General features: G+C 45.4%; 7 non-coding genes across 7 annotated transcripts; all 7 read left to right on the forward strand.

Moving 5' to 3' along the window:
* The first annotated feature begins 1,394 nt into the window (after positions 1 to 1,394).
* On the forward strand, positions 1,395 to 1,466 carry trnaq-cug (transfer RNA glutamine (anticodon CUG)). Its single transcript has one exon. It is a non-coding gene; the product is annotated as a tRNA-Gln (tRNA).
* A 914-nt stretch (positions 1,467 to 2,380) lies between these two features.
* On the forward strand, positions 2,381 to 2,463 carry trnal-aag (transfer RNA leucine (anticodon AAG)). Its single transcript has one exon. It is a non-coding gene; the product is annotated as a tRNA-Leu (tRNA).
* Positions 2,464 to 3,829: 1,366 nt separating this feature from the next.
* trnaq-cug (transfer RNA glutamine (anticodon CUG)) lies at positions 3,830 to 3,901 on the forward strand. Its single transcript has one exon. It is a non-coding gene; the product is annotated as a tRNA-Gln (tRNA).
* Positions 3,902 to 5,727: 1,826 nt separating this feature from the next.
* On the forward strand, positions 5,728 to 5,799 carry trnaq-cug (transfer RNA glutamine (anticodon CUG)). The gene has a single exon. It is a non-coding gene; the product is annotated as a tRNA-Gln (tRNA).
* A 912-nt stretch (positions 5,800 to 6,711) lies between these two features.
* Positions 6,712 to 6,794, forward strand: trnal-aag (transfer RNA leucine (anticodon AAG)). Its single transcript has one exon. It is a non-coding gene; the product is annotated as a tRNA-Leu (tRNA).
* A 971-nt stretch (positions 6,795 to 7,765) lies between these two features.
* Positions 7,766 to 7,848, forward strand: trnal-cag (transfer RNA leucine (anticodon CAG)). Its single transcript has one exon. It is a non-coding gene; the product is annotated as a tRNA-Leu (tRNA).
* A 7,420-nt stretch (positions 7,849 to 15,268) lies between these two features.
* Positions 15,269 to 15,351, forward strand: trnal-cag (transfer RNA leucine (anticodon CAG)). The gene has a single exon. It is a non-coding gene; the product is annotated as a tRNA-Leu (tRNA).
* The last annotated feature ends 127 nt before the right edge of the window (positions 15,352 to 15,478 follow it).

Below are 15,478 nucleotides of genomic sequence, written 5' to 3' on the forward strand. Positions count from 1 at the left end.
TTGATTTGCATTTGTGTAGTTACAGAGATCTGATGAAAATGATTTGCTTATTACATGTTAACTCATAGGATCCTTTTATTGTATTTGATACAACCCTAACCCTATAGTGAGTAAAATGCATTGTGAGCGTAAATAACAATGAATACAATGTACTGTGCCATGAATATACTCATACCCTTTGACTCAGCTCATACCACTTCTTTTGCCTGGGAGCCAGTCTGTTTCCCTCGCCGGCAGGCCAGGCCCCAGAGCTGGCAAACTTTCTTAAGCGTGCCATCCACTCTGAGTCTGCCATCGCTTTGTGGGATTTTGATTTTGAAGACATTGCCTTTGGTGACATAAACGCATTAACATTTTTTGAATGCCTGAAAACAACATAAGTGTTGGAACATGAAAGCAAGACCTCCGCCTTGTAATATTGTAATAATCCTATGAAAAACTTGGCATAAACCACCTAGGGTGTATTGTGTCTGAAATACAGCTCATGAATTAACCTGATTTCCTTTAATAAACATGTATTCTTACAGTGTGTGGTGGGAAATATCATGAATTAGAAAGTTAGCTGTATACCTTCTTCTGCAATTACTTTAATGTTGGGTAATATTAATTAGAAGAGCCTGACTGCACATGCACTAGTGATTGTGTGAGGAATATGTTTAACACTAAATGATAACCATGAAAGTATTATATGCATGAAAATTGTGTCACTTAACCGAAGTTAAGGTTAGGTACGTTAGCTGTTACAGTGTAGCTAACTACCTTGAACTTGTGTAAAGCGTTTTTATGATATTAGGCCTACATTCCTGTCACTGGCTCGGAAGTCAAAATGAACGTTAGCAAGGTAACGTACATATACGCCTTTTTCACCGCTTTCTGTAGAAGCGCCCCAATACATTAGTTTATACATCTGAATTGAAAGTTGAGCCATACTATGTCATTGCATGGTGCTTACGAAATCTTGACATAGCTAATGTACTATGTCATGTTACATAGCAAAAGTTCAACTCCTAACAGGCCTGTAAGTTTCACAGGAAGCCGGAACATTCTCCTGCAAAATAATAATCACCCTATATTTGGGGAAAAGTACTAGGCAGTCACTGGCCTCTCATGAAACTCCGGCTGCTGCTCTGCCAGGTCCCATTCACAACCAATAGCAGCCTGTCATTATCCCAGCTTTTCATTCTGTATGTGTGAACGGCTGTAAGTCATTACAGTCTTAACCCATGCTAAAGCCACAATGTGTTTGTATACAGTAGTCCTGGTGGATGAAGTCTTTGTCGGCTGTCTTTTTCATGCATGGAGTCGAATCCCACTTCTGACAGCAAGTTTTTACACACATACATGGTGATATCATGTAAGAAACTGTTGCACAACGGCCTAGGCCACCTATAAGAGGTTCCATGGTGTAATGGTTAGCACTCTGGACTCTGAATCCAGCGATCTGAGTTCAAATCTCGGTGGGACCTTGTTTTAAGCGGGAAAGGCAGATAAGAAAACTTTGTCGATGTTATTCTGACCATGATGTCCTCCAGCCTTGTTAAAATATCCTGACTGTAAACGGAGAGGATCCAGTTACAGCTCAGCACCACAGCAGGGTCTGGAGGCTCAGGTTCATGGGCAACAGTACGGGATCAGTCCATGCACTCTGTGGTGTACCTTGCCACGCGATGCAGCCACTCCTCTGTGTGGTTCTCCCTCAACTGCTTTAAAACCTGCGTTGGGCTGTTACCCAGGCCTCCACCGGATCACCCGCATGTCACATAAACAGATTTATCAATAAGAATGTTTTACGTACTATTTGGCAAGGCAACAGAGAAAAGAGACGTTACTCACTTTTGTGTGAGGATGACCCGAAATTCTGATCTGTAAGCCAAGTCCAGTTGTGTGAGGACAGTCTGGCCCCAAGTGACGTGAGTTGATCTACTTAGTGCGCATGCTTTTCATTCGCCAGCTTTTCATTCTGTATGTGTGAATGGCTGTAAGTCATTACAGTCTTAACTGCCAAAGCCAGAATGTGTTTGTAGTCCCATTGGATGAAGTCTTTTTCATGCATGGGGTCGAATCCCACATTTGACAAACATACACGGTGATATCATGTAAGAAACTGTTGCACAGCAACCTCAGCCACGTTTGTAGAGGTTCCATGGTGTAATGGTTAGCAATCTGAATCCAATGATCCGAGTTCAAATCTTGATGGGACCTTATTTTAAGTGGGAAGGCAGGTAAGATTCTGGCCCAATGCAGCACCTCACTGATTGACGTTGTGTTGCAACCAAAGTGAATCCATGCTATGTCATTGCATAGTGTACGAAATCTTGACATTGCTAATGTACTATGTCATGTTACAGAGCAAAAGTTCCACTACTGACAGGTTAATACAGTCAGGATGGCCGAGGGGTCCAAGGCGCTGCGTTAAGGTAGCAGACTTCACTGGAGGCGTGGGTTCTAATCCCACTTCTGACAGATTTTCACAAGAAACCAGTGTGTATGTTGCAGCTGAGTGGTGGGCAGTTGAGAGCAAGCTCTTCCCTATATTTATGTCGTCATCAGTATGGGAGGACAGGCCCTGGGATTGAAGCCCCTGTCTTGTTGCTTCCCGCAACAGAGCAAAATCAGCTGCATCCCGCTCAAATATGCACGCTGACAGGCGTGGGACTCAGTTTTAAGCGGGAAGGCAGATAAGAGAACCTGGTCAATGTTATTCTGGCATTGATGTGTTCCAGCCTTGTTAAAATATCCTGGATGTAAACAGAGAGGAGCCACTTGCAGCCGGTATTCATGTTCCTGTCGTGCTGGGATGGGTGCAGCAGGGAGTGCTCTTGCCTCCTGAAGAGGCTCTTCTGACTCAGGGAGGGCTGGAGGCAATGCAGTGCCCTGGAGCAGCACAGAGAGCCCCTGTCTCTTCTGCCTGTTGTTGTGCCACTGGATGAGGGTGTTCTGGTTCACTTCCACCTACTGAATCTCTGTTCCCTGCATCACCAGGGTGTTACCAATGACAATATGCCTAATCTTATGGTAGTCCCTCAGAATTAAGGACCACCTTGAATCCGCTCTCTTCCCTTTTCTTACCGGGCCTGGATGAAGATCACAGAGTCTTATAAAAATGTCTCAACTAAACGGCAGCAGTCAGGCCACTGTGCAGGTGCACTACTCGCATCTAACATGCAGCGGGAGGTGCTCTCAACACCAGCCGTTATTGAGTGCCTTTTTGGCGTCCTGAAACATCCGCTCAAAAGTCTGTGCTGATGTCGAGCAGCAAAAACCACCCGCTTCTTGTCCCTTTCGTCCAGGCTCACCCACAGTGCTATAATCGCACTTCCCTGCTGGCAGCTGAGACAGAGAGCGGTCTGACCCCAAAGTGCCACCAAGTACTCAGCAAGTCTGTCCACGTGCTGTGATGGCAGAACATTTCTGTCACTAACAGCACAGTCAGGATGGTCGTGCAGTCTAAGGCACTACGTTCAGGTCGTAGTCTCCAATGGAGGCGTGGGTGGAATCCCACTTCTGACATATTTTCACAGAAAAGTAGAACTGTCTCCTTTAAATTATTGTTAATATTACAATTTGAAAGTCAGCTATTGTTCACTCCAGCTACTGCAATGCCAGGTTCCATTCACAACCAATAGCAGCCTGTCGTTAACCCAGCTTTTCGTTCTGTATGTGTGAACGGCTGTAAGTCATTACAGTCTTAACCCATGCTAAAGCTACAGTGTGTTTGTATACAGTAGTGTGTCGGATGAATCCCACTTCTGACAGCAAGTTTTTACACACATACATGGTGATATCATGTAAGAAACTGTTGCACAACGGCCTGGGCCACCTTTGTAGAGGTTCCATGGTGTAATGGTTAGCACTTTGGACTCTGAATTCAGCGATCTGAGTTCAAATCTCGGTGGAACCTTGTTTTAAGCGGGAAGGCAGATAAGTGAACCTGGTCGATGTTATTCTGGCTTTGATGACCTCCATCCTGACTGTAAACGGAGAGGAGCCAGTTACAGCTCGGCACCACAGCAGGGTCTGGAGGCTCAGGTTCATGGGCAACAGTCCTGGATCAGTCCATGCACTCTGTGGTGTACCTTGCCACGCGATGCAGCTGCTCCTCTGTGTGGTTCTCCCTCAACTGCTTTAAAACCCGCGTTGGGCTGTTACCCGGGCCTCCACCAGATCACCCGTATGTCACATGAACAGATTTATCAATAAGAATGTTTTACGTACTATCCATTTGGCAAGGCAATCGAGAAAAGAGACGTTACTCACTTTTGTGTGAGGATGACCTGAAATTCTGATCTGTGAGCCAAGTCCAGTTGTGTGAGGACAGTCTGGCCCCAAGTGACGTGAGTTGATCTACTTAGTGCGCATGCTTTTCATTCGCCAGCTTTTCATTCTGTATGTATGAATGGCTGTAAGTCATTACAGTCTTAACTGCCAAAGCCAGAATGTGTTTGTAGTCCCATTGGATGAAGTCTTTTTCATGCATGGGGTCGAATCCCACATTTGACAAACATACACGGTGATATCATGTAAGAAACTGTTGCACAGCAACCTCAGCCACGTTTGTAGAGGTTCCATGGTGTAATGGTTAGCACTCTGAATCCAATGATCCGAGTTCAAATCTCGATGGGACCTTATTTTAAGCAGGAAGGCAGGTAAGATTCTGGACCAATGCAGCACCTCACTGACTGACGTTGCGTTGCAACCAAAGTGGAGCCATGCTATGTCATTGCATAGTGTACGAAATCTTGACATTGCTAATGTACTATGTCATGTTACAGAGCAAAAGTTCCACTATTGACAGGTTTATACGGTCAGGATGGCCGAGGGGTCCAAGGCGCTGCGTTAAGGTCGCAGTCTCTACTGGAGGTGTGGTTCTAATCCCACTTCCGACAGATTTTCACAAGAAACCAGTGCGTATGTTGCAGCTGAGTGGTGGGATGTTGAGAGCAAGCTCCTCCCTACATAGATATTTATTGATGTCGTCATCAGTAGGGTAGGACAGGCCCTAGGATTGAAGTCGCTGTCTTTTTGCTTCACGCAAAAGAGCAAAATCAGCTCGCATCTAACATGTAGCGGGTGGTGCTCTCAACACCAGGCGTTACTGAGGCCTTTTTTGGCGTCCTGAAACGTCCACTCAAAAGTCTGTCCTGATGTCGAGCAGCATAAACAACCCACTTCTTGTCCCCTTCGTCCAGGCTCCCCCGCAGTGCTATAATCGCACTTCCCTGCTGGTTGCTGAGACAGAGAGCGGTCTGACCCCACGCGCCACCAAGTACTCAGCAAGTCTGTCCACGTGCTGTGATGGCAGAACATTTCTGTCACTAACAGCACAGTCAGGATGGTCGTGCAGTCTAAGGCACTACGTTCAGGTCGTAGTCTCCAATGGAGGCGTGGGTGGAATCCCACTTCTGACATATTTTCACAGAAAAGTAGAACTGTCTCCTTTAAATTATTGTTAATATTACAATTTGAAAGTCAGCTATTGTTCACTCCAGCTACTGCAATGCCAGGTTCCATTCACAACCAATAGCAGCCTGTCGTTAACCCAGCTTTTCGTTCTGTATGTGTGAACGGCTGAAAGTCATTACAGTCTTAACCCATGCTAAAGCTACAGTGTGTTTGTATACAGTAGTGTGTCGGATGAATCCCACTTCTGACAGCAAGTTTTTACACACATACATGGTGATATCATGTAAGAAACTGTTGCACAACGGCCTGGGCCACCTTTGTAGAGGTTCCATGGTGTAATGGTTAGCACTTTGCACTCTGAATCCAGCGATCTGAGTTCAAATCTCGGTGGAACCTTGTTTTAAGCGGGAAGGCAGATAAGTGAACCTGGTCGATGTTATTCTGGCTTTGATGACCTTCATCCTGACTGTAAACGGAGAGGAGCCAGTTACAGCTCGGCACCACAGCAGGGTCTGGAGGCTCAGGTTCATGGGCAACAGTCCTGGATCAATCCATGCACTCTGTGGTGTACCTTGCCACGCGATGCAGCTACTCCTCTGTGTGGTTCTCCCTCAACTGCTTTAAAACCCGCGTTGGGCTGTTACCCGGGCCTCCACCAGATCACCCGTATGTCACTTAAACAGATTTATCAGTAAAAATGTTTTACGTACTATTTGGCAAGGCAACAGAGAAAAGAGACGTTACTCACTTTTGTGTGAGGATGACCCGAAATTCTGATCTGTGAGCCCAGTCCAGTTGTGTGAGGACAGTCTGGCTCCAAGTGACGTGAGTTGATCTACTTAGTGCGCATGCATTTCATTCGCCAGCTTTTCATTCTGTATGTGTGAACGGCTGTAAGTCATTACATTCTTAACTGCCAAAGCCAGAATGTGTTTGTATACAGTAGTCCCATTGGATGAAGTTTTTGTAGGCTGTCTTTTTCATGCATGGGGTCGAATCCCACATTTGACAAACATACACGGTGATATCATGTAAGAAACTGTTGCACAGTGACCTCAGCCACGTTTGTAGAGGTTCCATGGTGTAATGGTTAGCACTCTGAATCCAATGTCCCAATCTCGATGGGACCTTATTTTAAGCGGGAAGGCAGGTAAGATTCTGGACCAATACAGCACCTCACTGACTGACGTTGCGTTGCAACCAAAGTGGAGCCATGCTATGTCGTTGCATAGTGTACGAAATCTTGACATTGCTAATGTACTATGTCATGTTACAGAGCAAAAGTTCCACTACTGACAGGTTTATACAGTCAGGATGGCCGAGGGGTCCAAGGCGCTGCGTTAAGGTCGCAGTCTCCACTGGAGGCGTGGGTTCGAATCCCACATCTGACAGATTTTCACAGGAAAACAATGCGTATCTTGCAGCTGAGTGGTGGGCAGTTGAGAGCAAGCTCCTCTCTGCACAGATGTTTTTTGATGTCGTCATCAGTAGGGGAGGACAGGCCCTGGGATTGAAGCCGCTGTCTTTTTGCTTCACGCAACAGAGCAAAATCAGCTGCATCCCGCTCAAATATGCACGCTGACAGGCATGGGACTCAGTGGGACCTTGTTTTAAGCGGGAAGGCAGATAAGAGAACCTGGTCAATGTTATTCTGGCATTGATGTGTTCCAGCCCTGTTAAAATATCCTGGCTGTAAACAGAGAGGAGCCACTTGCAGCCATTCCTGTTGTGCTGGGATGGGTGCAGCAGGGAGTACTCTTGCCTCCTGAAGAGGCTCTTCTGACTCAGGGAGGGCTGGAGGCAATGCAGTGCCCTGGAGCAGCAAAGAGAGCCCCTGACTCTTCTGCCTGTTGTTGTGCCATTGGATGAGGGTGTTCTGGTCCACTTCAACCAGCTGAATCTCTGTTCCCTGCATCACCAGGGAGTTACCAACAACAAGCTGCCTAATCTTATGATAGTCCCTCAGAAGTAAGGACCACCTTGAATCCGCTCTCTTCCCTTTTCTTACCGGGCCTGGATGAAGAGTCTTATAAAAATGTTCTCAACTAAACGGCAGCAGTCAGGCCACTGTGTGGGTGCACTGCTCGCACCTAACATGCAGCGGGTGGTGCTCTCAACACCAGGCGTTACTGAGGCCTTTTTTGGCGTCCTGAAACGTCCACTCAAAAGTCTGTCCTGATGTCGAGCAGCATAAACAACCCGCTTCTTGTCCCCTTCGTCCAGGCTCCCCCACAGTGCTATAATCACACTTGCCTGCTGGTTGCTGAGACAGAGAGCGGTCTGACCCCCAAAGCGCCACCAAGTACTCAGCAAGTCTGTCCACGTGCTCACATGCCAGAACATTTCCATCACCAGCAGCACAGTCAGGATGGCCGAGCGGTCTAAGGCGCTACGTTCAGGTCGTAGTCTCCAATGGAGGCGTGGGTTCGAATCCCACTTCTGACATATTTTCACAGTAAACTGGAACTGTCTCCTTTAAATTATTGTTAGTATTACAATTTGAAAGTCAGCCATTGTTCACTCCAGCTACTGCAATGCCAGGTTCCATTCACAACCAATAGCAGCCTGTACTTATCCCAGCTTTTCGTTCTGTATGTGTGAACGGCTGAAAGTCATTACAGTCTTAACCCATGCTAAAGCTACAGTGTGTTTGTATACAGTAGTGTGTCGGATGAATCCCACTTCTGACAGCAAGTTTTTACACACATACATGGTGATATCATGTAAGAAACTGTTGCACAGCGACCTGGGCCACCTTTGTAGAGGTTCCATGGTGTAATGGTTAACACTTTGGACCAATGCAACACCTAACTGATTGATGTTCGAATCCCACTTCTGACAGATTTTCACAGGAAACTGGTGCATATCCTGCAGTGGTGGTTTCCTCTCCACTGGTCCTCCTCCGGCAATGGGGAGCCAGCTCCTCCCTGGATGTCGTCGTCAGTTGGGCTAGACAGACCCTGGGATTGAAGCTGCTGTCTTTTTGCTTCATGCAACAGAGCTAAATCAGCTGCATCCCGCTCAAATATGCACGCTGACAGGCGTGACATAAAGATTGGGTACAGCTGATGAGCATCTGTTGTGCATCCCACGGCAAGTCGGCGCATGAAGTGCCAGATATCCAACCTTATAGTAAGGTCTGGCCACCCGCTGAATCTGGCCTTGAGCTTGGTCTCCCCTGCGTCAGTGCAGCAGCCACAGGCCACGTATAAGGCAACAGGGGGATCCACACCGGCCTGCTGGTATCTCTTCACCAGGTCTGTTGCCATCATGTTCAGGCCAGCTCCCTCCTGAGCAGTCAGCACACTGATGAGAATCTGACCGTACTCCTTTCCCACAGAGGTGAGCCAGAGTGCTGTACCCTGTGCTGTTCCGGCAAGCTTCTTGGTGATCTGAAGCACACAAAATGTATTGGCCTCTGTGAACATGACTCAGAATTACTGAAATACAGGCAGGAGTTAATAATATCAGTAACCTATTTCAAAGAAAAAAGATTGTTTAACCTTTTTGGTGGATTGCATTTTAAGAATGGTGCCGTGAGTCGATGTTATCCTGGCTTTGATGACCTCCAGCCTTGTTAAAATATCCTGGCTGTAAACGGAGAGGAGCCACTTACAGCTCGGCACCACAGCAGGGTCTGGAGGCTCAGGGAATGCCATGGGCAACGGTCTTGGACGCTGGAGGAAGTCCATGCACTCTGTGGTGCACCTTGCCACGCGATGCAGCCACTCCTCTGTCTGGTTCTCCCTCAATTGCTTTAAAACCCTCGTTGGGCCGTTACCCAGGCCTCTCTCCCGCAGAAGCCGGATCACCCGGATGTCACACGCATACCTTGGACATAAACAGATTTATCAATAAGAATGTTTTGCATAATATCTATTTGACAAGGCAACAGAGAAAAGAGACGTTACTCACTTTTGTGTGAGGATGACCCGAAATTCTGATCTGTGAGCCAAGTCCAGTTGTGTGAGGACAGTCTGGCTCCAAGAGACGTGAGTTGATCTACATTTGGTGCAGGTTAGTGTCTCTGCCACCATATTGTAGATCCTGTCCATGTCCAGGACCCGCCGTGCCCTCTTATGCAGCCCTGCTCCTGTGAGCTGGTGCTGCCCACAGGCAGGGTTGGCACAGACCATCTTCACCTTCCACAATCTGTAGGGCATCCAGACAAGAGGTGGGTGGGCAAAAAAACAGTCTGGAGCAGGAGCCTGTTGGTACACATGGCTCGGCTGTGGTGGAAAGTACCAGAGCTTCAGGTTGTGTTGAAGCTCTAGCCTTCCTTTAGGGCCCAACTTCAGCACAGTCTTGACAATCCACTTGTGGTCCTCAGGTGGCAAGCCTTCAGACCACAAACGGGGCAGCTGAGATGGTGACGCTTCAACTGTCTCTGTCCTGGAGTCAGCCGTCTGTGCAATAACAAAACAATGTATAAACATACTTATTACTGCTAAAAGACACTGCTGATGCTCTACACAGTATGAAATTAAAAGTTAAATGACTTACTGACACAGTGGCACACTGGGACAGGCACTGAAGCTTGAGCAACAGTCTGAGGGTCTGGAGCCTGTTAAAGCATGGCAAAGAATATCCTAGTGTAAGTTATTATTTCATACAGCTGCTCTACATGAAACACTGTTATTTAGCTTTCAAGTTTCATTTCTCATTTGAAAGCTTTTCAATACTAATAAAAAATGTGTGTAGAAATACAAATACTGTATTCAAAAAGTGAGTTACATCAGTACTCACTGGGACAGCAATGCTGGCTGGAGAACTGGTGGGGTCAGTGACTTGGGTCTATAAAGAATTCCGTCTAAGTAACTTGTAACAATAACACAATTTAAACAGCTGCTATTTGATCTCGATTTACCTGGGTTACTCTTCTAGCTTTGCTGAGATTTGGCTTCGCAGCAGCACCATGAGACCCCCCAAATCTTGACTTGGTAAACTGAAAGGCAAAAAAGCAAAGGGCCGTGTCATGAGAGGACTGTATTGTCAAACTATCATTCAGTGAATAAAGCGTCAAATATTCAGTAACAAATCCAAATACCATTGATAAATTCAATATTGGTCGCTGTTTATGACCCTGCACTCCCAGCACTTGTCCCACTGCTGCAGTCTGTTGCCCCACGGTGGCTTGGGCAGGAACCGGACCCACTGCTGCAGTCTGTTGCCCCACGGTGGCTTGGGCCGGACCCACTGCTGCAGTCTGTTGCCCCACAGTGGCTTGGGCCGGACCCACTGCTGCAGTCTGTTGCCCCACGGTGGCTTGGACCGAACCCGGACACACTGCTGCAGTCTGTTGCCCCATGGTGGCTTGGGCCGGACCCGGACCCATTGCTGCAGTCTGTTGCCCCACCGTGGCTTGGACCGAACCCGGACACACTGCTGCAGTCTGTTTCCCCACGGTGGCAATCCTTGCTCCAGTTGGCTGTGGCATGGCAGAGTAGATACATCACTAATTAGTTCATTTACTGATATGCATGCACACACACACACACACACACACTACTTGAGTCTTTAATTGAACAGGGTTACCTTCTGAGTGTGGAATCCACACGTGCACGTCCTTGCTTGCCCAAACAAGGACGTCTGTCCATGGCACTCCATTGGACATTTGTCGATCTAAAGATGATAGTTGTACATTTGATTGAATTGAACACATATTAAATCATTGATTTGCATTTGTGTAGTTACAGAGATCTGATGAAAATGATTTGCTTATTACACGTTAACTCATAGGATCCTTTTATTGTTTTGTTTTTTTGATACAACCCTAACCCTATAGTGAGTAAAATGCATTGTGAGCGTAAATAACAATGAATACAATGTACTGTGCCATGAATATACTCATACCCTTTGACACAGCTCATACCACTTCTTTTGCCTGGGAGCCGGTCTGTTTCCCTCGCCGGCAGGCCAGGCCCCAGAGCTGGCAAACTTTCTTAAGCGTGCCATCCACTCTGAGTCTGCCATCGCTTTGTGGGATTTTGATTTTGAAGACATTGCCTTTGGTGACATAAATGCATTAACATTTTTTGAATGCCTGAAAACAACATAAGTGTTGGAACATGAAAGCAAGATCACTGCCTTGTAATATTGTCATAGCCCTATGAAAAACTTGGCGTAAACCACCTAGGGTGTATTGCGTCTGTGTTTGAAATACAGCTCATTAATTAACCTGATTTCCTTTATAAACATGTATTCTTACAGTGTGTGGTGGGAAATATCATGATTTAGAAAGTTAGCTGTATACCTTCTTCTGCAATTATTTTAATGTTTGGTAATATTAATTAGAAGAGCCTGACTGCACATGCACTAGTGATTGTGTGAGGAATATGTTTAACACTAAATGATAACCATGAAAGTATTATATGCATGAAAATTGTGTCACTTAACCGAAGTTAAGGTTAGGTACGTTAGCTGTTACAGTGTAGCTAACTACCTTGAACTTGTGTAAAGCGTTGACATTATCACCATGAACGTGGCCCTGAAAACGATTGTTTATTGCATGAGCAACACTGGCCTTTAAAAGGCTCGGAAGTCAAAAAGAACGTTAGCAGGCTAACGTACGTTTCCGCCTTTTTCACCGCTTTCTGCAGAATCCCGCCAATACATTCGTTTATACATCAGAATTTAAAAGATTTGGTAAAAACTATTGTTGTTGTTGAACATGTTGTTCCCCAAATGCTGTACTAATAGCCTAACGTTACCTAAAAGCCACCGTAATAGATAACATTAGCTAAAGGCCGGCTGGCAAAAACTAACGTTAGCGAAATTCCCGACAGATAACGGAGGGTTTGTAATGTTGATGACAACATGATATAACTGGTGAAATTACTTCCATACTTTAAGTCATATACAACACTGTAATAGATGTGTAAATACTCACCATGCCGCTTGAATTGACTCTATTTGCGTGACCGATCTTGCGCTCTGTATTCAACTTTATTGAACGCCCCTTTCATGACACTGCGTCAACATTTCTGCGCCATGATTAGCGAAATGTTGAAAGCCGGGGAGACATTTCGTCAATATTTCTGCACCGTGATTAGTCAAATGTTGAAAGCCAGGGAGAATGCGCTAACAAGATTGGTCGCCGAATGTTGAAGCCACGACTCTTATAGGCCGTAATTCTTCAACATTTCTGAATGTTGACAGCCGATCCGGCGGCAGCTAGCGTTCAGGTCACAGTCTCCAATGGAGGCGTGGGTTCCAATCCCACTTCTGACATATTTTCGCGGGAAACTAGAACTGTCTCCTCTAAAGTATTGTTAGTATTACAATTTGAAACTCAGCCATTGTTCACTCCAGCTGCTGCAATGCCAAGTTCCATTCACAACCAATATAGCCAATCATAACCAATAATTTGTATACAGTAGGCCCATTTGATGTTGCATCAATCCCACTTCTGACAGCAAGTTTTTACACACATGCATGGTGATATAATGTAAGAAATTGTTGCACAACGGCCTGGGCCACCTTTGTAGAGGTTCCATGGTGTAATGGCTAGCACTCTGGACTCTGTATCCAGCGATCGGAGTTCAAATCTCAGTGGAACCTTATTTTAAGCGGGAAGGCAGATAACAGAATGCAACCAATACCTGATAAATAATAACTAATACCTGAAAATAAAGTAAGTGCTGGAACATGAAAGCAACACCACCGCCTTGTAATTGTAATAATCCAATGAAAAACTTGGCATAAACCACCTAGGGTGTATTGTGTCTGTGTTTGAAATACAGCTCATGAATTAACTGGATTTCCTTTATAAAAATGTATTCTTACAGTGTGTGGTGGGAAATATCATGAAGTAGAAAGTTAGCTGTATACGTTCTTTTGCATTTTTTTTAACGTTTGGTAATATTAACGATGGTAAATAGCTCAGCAGTTTCACTAATCTGGCGTTTCATATAACGGATATGATATTGACGTTTTTATTATATTAGGCCTACATTCCTGTCACCTGTTCTCAGAAGGGTTAGAAGAGCCTGACTGCACATACACTAGTGATTGTGTGAGGAATATGTTTAACACTAAATGATAACCATGAAAGTATTATACGCATGAAAATTGTGTCACTTAATCGAAGTTAGGTTAGGTACGTTAGCTGTTACAGTGTAGCTAACTACCTTGAACTTTTGTAAAGCGTTGACATTATCACCATGAACGTGGCCTAGTCTATACAAATGAAAACTGTCATTATGTGAGAACGATTGTTTATTGCATGAGCAACACTGGCCTTAAAAAGGCTCGGAAGTCAAAATGAACGTTAGCAAGCTAACGTACATATACGCCTTTTTCATCGCTTTCTGCAGAAGCCCGCCAATACATTCGTTTATACATCTGAATTTAAAGGATTTGGTAAAGAATATTCTGCTTCATAGTCAACATATTGTTCCCCAAATGCTGTATTAACAGCCTAACGTTACCCAAAAGCCACCGTAATAGATAACATTAGCTAAAGGCCGGCGGGCAAGAACGCTAACGGAGGGTTTGTAATGTTGATGACAACATGATATAACTGGTGAAATTACTTCTATACTTTAAGTTACATCATATACAGCACTGTAGTAGATATGTAAATACTCACCGTGCCGCTTGAATTGACTCTATTTGCGTGACCGATCTTTCCCAGCTTGCGCTCTGTATTCAACTTTATTGAACACCCCTTTCAAGACACTCCGTCAATATTTCTGCGCCGTGATTAGACAAATGTTGAAAGCCAGGGAGAATGCGCTAACAAGATTGGTCGCCGCATGTTGAAGCCACAAATCTTATAGGCCGTAACATTTCTGAATGTTGACAGCCGATCCTGCGACAGCTAACATTCAGGTCACAGTCTCCAATGGAGGCGTGGGTTTGAATCCCACTTCTGACATATTTTCACAGGAAACTGGAACTGTCTCCTCAAAAGCATTGTTAATATTATAATTTGAAAGTCAGCCATTGTTCACTCCAGCTGCTGTAATGCCAGGTTCTATTCACAACCAATACAACCAATCATAACCAATAATTTGTATACAGTAGGCCCGAAATTCTGATCTGTGAGCCAAGTCCAGTTGTGTGAGGACAGTCTGGCTCCAAGAGACGTGAGTTAATCTACATTTGGTGCAGGTTAGTGTCTCTGCCACCATATTGTAGATCCTGTCCACGTCCCGGACCCGCCGTGCCCTCTTATGCGGCCATGCTCCTGTGAGCGGCTGGGTCACCTATATATAGGTTCCATGGTGTAATGGTTAGCACTCTGGACTCTGAATCCAGCAATCCGACATCAAATCTCGGTGGGACCTTGTTTTAAGCGGGAAGGCAGATAAGAGAATCACTAATGGATTATCACAGAACTTCGTCTGATCTTGTTGCATTTGCAGTCTTTGTTTCCTGACCAGTGCAGCACCTGACTGATTGACGTTGCATTGCGACCACAGTTGAGCCATGGTGTATGATTGCGTAGTGTACTAAATCATCACAAATGCAATCTACCATATCATATTACATGGTGAAATTTCCATAACACAAAGGTTGCACAGTCAGGATGGCCCAGAAGCTGGGGAACATTCGTCCATCAAAGAGGGGGAAAAGGGGCAAAGTTTGGCTATTTTGTATCCATATATATTTGATGCACGTATTTCTAGCTGCCTGAACACAAATAGGAAACTTTTGATGTTTTTTTACATTTTTTGGACATGTCTCGGACGGGTTTCGAACCGGCAAACTGCAGTTCTCAATGGAGGATAGTGGCAGATACGTGCTGAGTGACGTACATTACCTTATTTGGACATCGCTTCCAAAGCTGGGGGTATTCCCCAGTTATAAGGCTGGGCTACTGAACATTTTGAAACGGAACATATCTGTCATCAACAGTACAGTCAGGATGGCAGAGCGGTCTAAGGCGCTACGTTCAGGTCGTAGTCTCCAATGGAGGCGTGGGTTCGAATCCCACTTCTGACATATTCACAGGAAAGAGGAACTGTTTCCTTTAAATTATTGTTAGTATTACAATTTGAAAGTCAGCCATTGTTCACTCCAGCTACTGCAATGCCAGGTTCCATTCACAACCAATAGCAGCCTGTCGTTA

This window comes from Enoplosus armatus, chromosome 22, assembly GCF_043641665.1.
Source record: "Enoplosus armatus isolate fEnoArm2 chromosome 22, fEnoArm2.hap1, whole genome shotgun sequence".
In the NCBI taxonomy this organism is placed as follows: Eukaryota; Metazoa; Chordata; class Actinopteri; order Centrarchiformes; family Enoplosidae; genus Enoplosus; species Enoplosus armatus.